The 8927-nt window shown below is 43.2% G+C and overlaps 1 pseudogene; it reads left to right on the forward strand.

Annotated features, from left to right (window-relative positions):
• Positions 1-1466: 1466 nt before the first annotated feature.
• Positions 1467-8632, forward strand: LOC135385689 (uncharacterized; annotated as a pseudogene).
• Positions 8633-8927: the final 295 nt, after the last annotated feature.

Here is an 8927-nt window from a genome sequence, read left to right on the forward strand (position 1 = left end):
ATAAACGTATGTTTTCTGGGTTTGACGCTAGGCGTGCTGCACTCGGATGAAGTCGAACGTTTAAAATTCGAGTTTAGAGAAACCGTGGGGTTTTGATGCGTGAATTTTCGCATGGAGAGTCGTTGTTGGGTGCTTTATCGACTACAAGTACGAAAGAGCTCCCACAGTTTCTGGTCAGAGTCCCTTTAAGGACGCGTGGCGCCATCTGTTGGAGGGCCGGAGCACCACCCTCAACCCTCTCCATGCTTTTGTCGGTTGGAGAGCGGCATTTCAAACAGCCAGGGTGCACTCTTCAGTTAAAATGGAAAAAATCGAGTACCGCGTTGCGATAAAATTCTTGACAAAAGAGGGACTTTCGCCTAAAGAGATTAAAGCGCGACTGGACAACATGTACAGGGAAGCCTCTCCGTCGTACACAACGGTAAAAGACTGGGCTAAGCAGTTTCGACTGGGGCGAGAGTCCATTGAAGATGATCCACGCGATGGTCGTCCAGTGGAAGTGGTGACAAGAAAATTTGTCTCTTGTCGAGCAGGAAGTGCTGAGTGACATGCGTCTGAAGGTGAACGAAATCTCAGAAAGGCTGGGGCTTTCCAAAACAACCGTTTTTTGCATCATCGGCGAGGGCCTTCGCATGAAAAAGGTCAGTGCGAGATGAGTGCCACGACTTCTCTCGTCAGTTCAAAAGCAACAGCGTGTCGTCTGTGCCAAAGAGTTTTTGGAGCTCTGTCAAGAGAACGAAGAAGAAATATTGAAGTCAATTATCACAGGGGATGAGACTATGGTGCTCTACTATGATCCCCTTTCGAAAAAGGAGTCGATGGAATGGCGCAAACCAGGAGAAGCACCCCCAAGAAAAGCCAAGGTCACACAATCCACAAAGAAGATCATGGCAACAATATTTTGGGATTGTCACGGGATCCTCCTCATCGACTTCAAAGAGAGGACCACCACAGTGAATGCGACTTATTACGCTTCACTCCTGCACCGACTGCGAGACGCCATCAAGGAAAAGAGGCGCGGCAGGTTGAGTTGAGGTGTCCGGTTGCTCCAGGACAATGCCCCTGTCCACACGGCTTCTGTTGCCGAGGCTGCACTGAAGGAGTGCGGCTTCAAAGAAATCCACCTCCAACCCTACAGTCCAGACTTTGCACCGAGTGACTACTTCCTGTTCTCAAACTTGAAGAGGCATCTCAAAGGACGGAGATTTCAAAACGATAGTGAGGTGCAAGAGGCAGTTTTCCAGCATTTTGCGGACAAAACTTCTGACTATTTTTTCAAGGGTATAAGAATGCTGGTTGAAAGGTGCCAAAAGTGCATTGAAGTTAAGGGTGACTACGTCGAAAAGTGATACAGTGATACAGTCTCTATGACTATTAAAAGTTGGTCGGGCCGGAAACTTATGGAACCACCCTAGTACTTTATAATTCAGGCATACTAACCAATTCATTAGGTTCCAAAGGCATTTATGACGGACAACTCTTCAGCTGAAAAGGCAGCCTTGAGTGACGTGTGGCCTAGGGGAACCCAGCTCCTATGCCATTTCCATGTACTTCAAGCTGAGTGGAGATGGTTAACAGCAACAAAGAACAACGTGGAAAAGAACGACAGGCGGAAGCTAATGACAGCATTTCAAAGGGTTGGTGTTCACTTCTGTGCTGAGGCATTCCAGTCAAAAGCAGCCAGAGGTGCAGCTCGACTCTCTCAGATGTTGCTTAAAAAGTATGCATTCCATTAGGGGGTGTACATGTAGGGTATAAACTTTGTTTCTCAAGATTGTTTTCTTGAATGTTGGGGGCGCTTCAAACTCAGCCCAAATATGAAAGTTGCTCATTCCGCAAGTCCTGCTCACATGTGCAGAAGACATTTCTGCACATACCTTGCCTGGTGTTGGGAGGAAGGATCTAACTTACCGAAGGTCATATGCAATGAGCATTAACTTGGCGTCATGCTCAGAGCTCAAGAACGGAGCAAGTTCCTTTACCAAGTTTACATTTTTGGCAGGCACCTGAGATTATTTACAAACTACTGTACGGAGATTTGTTTAATTTACAAACATAAAGCTCTCTTCAAACTATTGTTCCACAAAAAAATCAAAAACATTAACCATACATAAAAAATGTTATTTCAGGGATAGGCTTTTCACATAGCTGAGGACGTCTTGGAAGTGAAAGAAACCATGTCATTTGTAGAACAGACCCCTTCCTACAACATATTGAAAATCTACAGCAACAAAATTTTTCTCTCATTTAAGGGAAAATATCCTTAAACGAGAGAAAAATGTTTTTGACACACCTAGCTGCAGCTTATTTGATAGCAGAGGGTACTCGTATAAAATAATAATAATCCACTGCTCTTAAAAGAGAAAAAGGCGTCAGAAAAAATGTCTTCTGTGTCTTTGTTTTGAGCAGCACCATCAGAGAAAGAATGTGTTTTGACAGAGCAGCATGTAAATGAGCTGACAGAAATTTTTTTCTCATAAAAAGAATACACCTATACATTATTCCTTCCTTCCAACATTAGGCAAAGAATACACCGAAATGCTGTCAGTATGCGTCAGCACGACGCACGGAGCGAGCAACAGTTTTTCATATTTGGGCCAAGCTCGAAGCTCCCTCAACGTTCAAGAAAACAAAATCTTGAGAAACGAAGTTTATATTCTACATGTACACCCCTAAAGGAATGCATAGTTCTTTTCAGCAAAATCTGAGAGGGTCAAGCTCTGGCTGGTTTCAGCTCAAATGCCTCTGCTCTATACCTGAGTATTTCAAGAACATTATGCTGTAAGAAAGTGAGGAGAAATATGCTAACCACAACACACCTATTGGCACATCAAACAAAACTATAAGATGATAGTAACGAAAATCTCCAACCAAGGTACAGGATGGGGCTCCCCGACGTTTCGGAGCCAGTTCGGCTCCTTCCTCAGGGGTGACTGTAGTGGCCGTTGGCAGCAGCGTCCTTGCCGTGGTTCGAATTTCGTGATTCGTCGGATTGTTTTTCAGTCACGTGACGGAGGCCGCTGACGTATATGCTGGGTAATGCTCCAACAGATCGGTTAAGGTTTCCAGGTGTGGATTGTATATGCCAGGACTCTACAAACATTCTTTTGGTCTGATTACACTCAAGATCGATGATGCAGGCGAAAATGCTTGCAATCATAACAACTGAACAATTTTTGAAAAAAATAAAAATAAAAGTACATGCTATATTTGTGTTCTCCTTAACCCTTACCCTCGTAATCAAAGAGTTACGTATCAAGATTAACGGATACACCATGGATGGCTCCGATATTGTAGCCCATCATAAAATATTTGCTGTGGACGACAATAATGTCTTGAGCATTTTTGTACCACATCTGCTAAATTTTAGATGCCTGGGATTGAGGTTGAGTAGCAGTCTCTAGCACAGTACAGCCTTCATTGAGGCTTGTGCAATAACGTCACGTTTGGTCACTTGGCTCATGAAAACACATTGCCGCCCAGGATTATAGTAGGAGGGCATACAGTGAGTTGTTGCGGAAAGCATGCAATACCAATATGTGACCTTGAAGTTTGGATATGAAAATAGTCTCTTAACATATACAAAATTCTTCTAACCACTAATTTTTGCAAAGTTGCACATGGACAGTGTAAGCATGCACAGTTTGATTTCTTTTTTTTTTTTTTTCGCGCTCTAGGTTCTCTATGCAAACTCTGAAGAGGAGTTGGAAGCAGCAACAGTGAATCTTCATAGTCTGTCTCATCTAGGGTATACTCAGATATACTAAGATATATTCAGAGCTATGTTTGAAAAAAAAGGAGGAATGGGTGATGTTTTTCAGGAGCACCACTACAATCCGAGGACATAATACAAATAATTTTGCAGAGGCATGCATCCGGATTTTAAAAGACATCATTCTGAATCGTACAAAAGCCTTCAATGCTGTTGCCCTTGTCGACTTCATCAGTGCTGTATGGGAAAAATATTTTGAAGGACGAATACTAAAACATGCAAACAGCAGAGTCGCTGCCCATCATCTGCTGTATCACCACCTCGTCAACAAAATGCCAGAAAGCGCAGCAGACAACATTGTATGTCTGGACCAGGTCACCGGAGCTCATCCAAAACTGCCGTCAAACTAAGGAAGCCGCCATTAAGCGTCCCCGTGTTGCCAGGCCAGAACTGGCGGAGCCCGCTAGTTTTAGCGGAGGAAATCTGAACAATGGTTTTGGTTCATGTTTGTCGTTTCTCACTGTCTGTACCAAACAAAGACGTGTGAAACGTGATAAAAAGTGATTAAATCTAGAGTGGGGTTATAGGTTGTGTGTTTTATTGTCCCGATGTATTCTTTTAGCCTGGCCTCCACCTCTGAGCTTTTTAACTCGAGCCTACTTAGATTTCGGTTTCTTATCCGTGGTTGTCAAACCTGTCAAGCTATAAAACGCATGAACGTGGCTTTAATTAGTAAGTTTATTTGCGATTTCAAAGATATCGGGGTTACCGACGCCTTTAAATACAGCCGAAATTCGAGAGCTTCGACGCTCTGTTTCGGAAGTCATAGCAACAAGCAACATAAACATGCAACTCCCCAATGGCCTCTGGCGATGGAAATCCCAAGGTGGATCAGGAGCATCTTTCCTAAAGTAAGTAGCCTGCTTTTCCTACTTTCATGTGTGTGAAATTCTTCCACTATGTTTTTGATTGAATTAAGTTTGTCTTTCCCTAGCCGTGCAGCTTTGTACATCAGAGTGCCAATATGTATAAACATAGCTTTATATTTGTAACATTCACCCAAACCTATAAATTTAAACATCAGAAATATTTTACTAACATATAGCATTGAGCACCTTGGGCACATGCCGCAAGGTAGCATGCCGCTTAGCACCCACCTTATCCCAGTTACTTATATTTGTTTGATCCCATCTGCCATGTCTTTGTTCAACCATCTGAGAAAAGGTACCGAAAGAAGCAGTGCAAGTTACTAAGAAAATAACTGCATTTCAGATTCAAGTACACGCACATATAGGAGCACCTTGTATTTTCCTTAAGATAATACAAGCACTCAGATATTTTCACTCTCGGAATACGGCAAGCAGATGCTGCACCATCCCATTAACAGCTCCACTCGGGAAGGCTCTAGGGATGCATGCACCTGCAGCTGGAGATCCTATAGCTTTTTCCAACACATTTGAAGGCGTATTATGCGTGTGCTAAATAAAGGTAAAGAGGGCGCTACTTTTGTTGTTTCTGTAACATTGTTAATGAAAATTTGTCGCCCTCACAGACTCCCACAACAACGTACGGAACGATATTCGATATGGGTTCAGCGACTTGAGGAAGTGAATGTGAAATCCTACAATGACTGTAAACACGACCTCATGTGCTCCACTCATTTTCAGCAATGCTTCTTTCATGGTGGACACAGTCGAGCTGTACTAAAGCCTGGTGCATGCCCTAGCATTCTGGCTCCAGATCAACAAAGTATACATGTTCAGGTGATGAAGCTTACACTGTTTCATTCCTTTTAGTGTCAGTGTGCCTCTGTACTCCTCTGTGAATTTTCTCAATTTATCCTGCTTGTGCTTGTGTGCAGGTCATGCAAGAGTATACCAACAACAAAGTGTGTCTCAGATGCAAACCTCTTCAAGCATTTGCATGAAGCCATGACACAGGAACGGCTTCACTTGGGCCATTCAGTTGAAAGTCTGTTTGCAGCATACTTTTTGCTTGAGAAAGGGTTTTGAAATCCTTTAAAAAGTAAAGCACTAATTAAAAGTACATGATTGCTGCATAAATGTAATTTTTAAAAGCCAGAAAAGCCAAAAAAGGGTGGCCAGATAGTTTGTGTGAGGCGTATTCATCTGGCACGTGTTACATAACTAAAATTCATGTACTAACCACAAAACTATGGCTTAAATGTTTGTGCAATTATACCAAAACCAAGGAAGAATCTCCAGCAAAGTGCGCGGGCACTACGACTGTCTACATCAAGCAGCTATGTGCTACATGTCCTAGATCGTGGCTGCTCAGTCGACCATCTCTTTTATATGGGGAGTACCGACACTGACAGTGCAGCGTGGCTCCTGTGTAATACAGTCACAGCTTGTTGCAAAGAAAGTCAATGCAATTGTATTTTCACTGAAACAAATAGTATCACCTCTTGATTGATGAGATTCACAAATTCCTTTATTTTATTAACAGTGCCCTCTCAAACAAAACCCATTTCATTATTTATTGCAAAATTATAAGCCTCGCTTTATGAATCTCAATTAATTATAATATTTTGCAGGAATATTGACCATTCATAAATTGTGTGTTAAATGTATTCAATACAATAAAGTAGACCACTCATGATCACCATCCACTCTTTTAATATAGAGGTGTACCTGTGTCGAACAGCCTGTGTACCTACAACATTATATTTACGGTCTGACTTTTTCAAGTTAAACTCATCTCCTACTGATTATTACCCCGAATCAGTTGAGCCCCAATTTTGGTTGAACGTGATCTCTATCTGAACTCCAATCATGTATCATATCTGCTAATTAGTGGCAATATGAATGCATATGTATGGTGTAAAATTATTTTAGCGCAAAAATAAACTACGCAAGGCAGGTTTGATATCACAACATTCAGCATTTGTGACCATTAATTGTGACAACTGTATATTTGACTTCCTTTACCTGAGGTCCAGTTGCACAGAGAAAAGAGAAAAATTACGAAACTTATAACACCCAAATGCATCAGCAGCACCTGATGTCATCCTGATTTACAGACGGGAAACTGAAAGACTGTACCTCACATTTTTCTTCCCTTTTCTAGGGAGCATACCTAAAAAAAAAAAAGGCAGACGCAAGTACTGTTTGCTCAGACGTAACGCTGTAGAACAGCATCCCATCCACGACTACGTTTTTACATGCTCCTTGGCATCAGCAGCTACATATCTGTTCACTACCCCATGAAACAGCTTAATTTTACTGTACTGTTCTCTAATGAAATCGTGACTCCTCTTAATAAGCAGATTTTCCTCGTTGCAACAAAGTTGTGTGTTGCTTTCTCATTCACCTACACGTTTCCCTCTACTTGGTGCATTCGAATAGCTATTCTGCCTGAATCACGGCAGATTGTGATATCGCACATCGACCTACAGAGCTCTGTGCCAAGTACCGTCAACATGCGCAGTTCATTCGATGCAAACAACTTGATGCACCTGTTAATAGTTCAATTGCATGATGCAGCTAGCACGATGATCCATATGCTGCGTACTTCACTTCGCTAAACTTGAAACGAATTCACAAAAACGAACGCAGGTAATCGTTTATGGTAGAAGTGGTAAATGGCACGCAAATGTAAAGGCCACAGCACCGACAACACTACTCCAACAAACGCGACGACGTAAACAAGGCTTGAAGCTCGGAAGCCACGAATCACCAATTTCACAAAACTGTGCAGCATATTGTAGATCAAGAACTTCGAAGAATACGTTCCCTCAATTCACAAACCGACGATTTCGCATTATCTTCGCCTTCGCGGTGCTTCTTGTTGACATTAGGAGCATTTAGGCTTGGCTTGGACAAGTTGCCAGTTGGATGGCTTGGATTGAGTCTGTAATCCACTTGGATCCAAACAATCATCCAACTTTAGGCGCAGTGTGCCCAGACACTTTATACTTTGTGCCAAGTATGGGGAGAGACATTGCTGTGCCAATAACTGTGGGACGTCTGATGGCTGCCGCCGCCGTTTGACGCGCTGAATAGGGAGAAATGCATGGGAAGATGGCGACTTACTCCCACCTGGTCTGGACGATCAAGTATACAGTGTTCCAAGTGCTAAACGAGATGGATGCTCTTACGAGGTCTGGGCCGACACTGGAGTGTGCAGTTGCAGAAGCGGACAACAGGGCGCCTTCTGCAAACATCAGGCAATTGTCCATATGCGTTATGGTGGAACGTTCCCAAACGCTCCTGCATTAAGTGCTGATGATCGCCTTGAGTTGGGGAGGCTAGCCCTTGGTGACAAATGTCCACCCTATGAGTTTTTCTGCGGGTTCCAGGAGAGCATGGACGACCCACAGACACAATACCCGGTGGTACATGATACAGACCCACGAACATGTGCGTCCCCTTCTCTAGGTGTACAGCCATCAACATCTGGCTTCAGCGAACCAGATTATGTTGATCAGGTATGTATTTAAATCATATGGTTCTTTACAAATACCAGCATGTGAGGCTTTTGCTATAACTGTGACAATGCATTTGGGTACATTAGGGCACACAAGGTAACCTCCAGGCTGTCCAAAGCGAGCTGCAGCGACTGTACGCACTAGTTGGATATAACAACACGTTTGAAAAGTGCCTGGGGGAGATTGCTTCATACCTCAAGAGCATCAAAACAGGGTGTGGTGCAGTTCGAGCAGCAATTACTATGAGTGCTGCACTTGGTAGCCATGCACGCAAGGGTGGAAGAATCAAGGTTCAGCCAACAGCTATAGGAAGAAGGCGTGAAGGAGTCACAAGGGGATCAAAGAGGATACCAGCTGGTCGACCTCCAAAAGAGCCTGTATCAAAGAAGGCAAAGAAGCGATGCCACACACTGAGCTCCAGCATAAAAATGAATGTTCCCCATGCAAAACAGCATGGTCAAGGACATTAGACCGGAAAATATAAAATAAATAACACAACGAAACACTTGAGTTAAAACGCCATGCACCTATGATATGAGAACTAGATTCCCTCTTGCAATGCCTTGAAGCACTTTCTGGTACATCCTGAAGTCATGTATGTAGCTTCCGTTTCGTCACCATTCAGAAAAGCAGCTTTAGCCTCCTCCTTCCTTGTTTCCTCTGAGCCTCAACAAAACTGTAAATATGCATATTAAGTGTGAGCTTTCTCGAAGCTTCAGATCAAACGAGCGATTCGAAGAGATACGACGTCGAAGCCGTGCAGGC

The sequence above is a fragment of the Ornithodoros turicata genome, chromosome 1, assembly GCF_037126465.1.
Source record: "Ornithodoros turicata isolate Travis chromosome 1, ASM3712646v1, whole genome shotgun sequence".
Lineage (NCBI taxonomy): Eukaryota > Metazoa > Arthropoda > Arachnida > Ixodida > Argasidae > Ornithodoros > Ornithodoros turicata.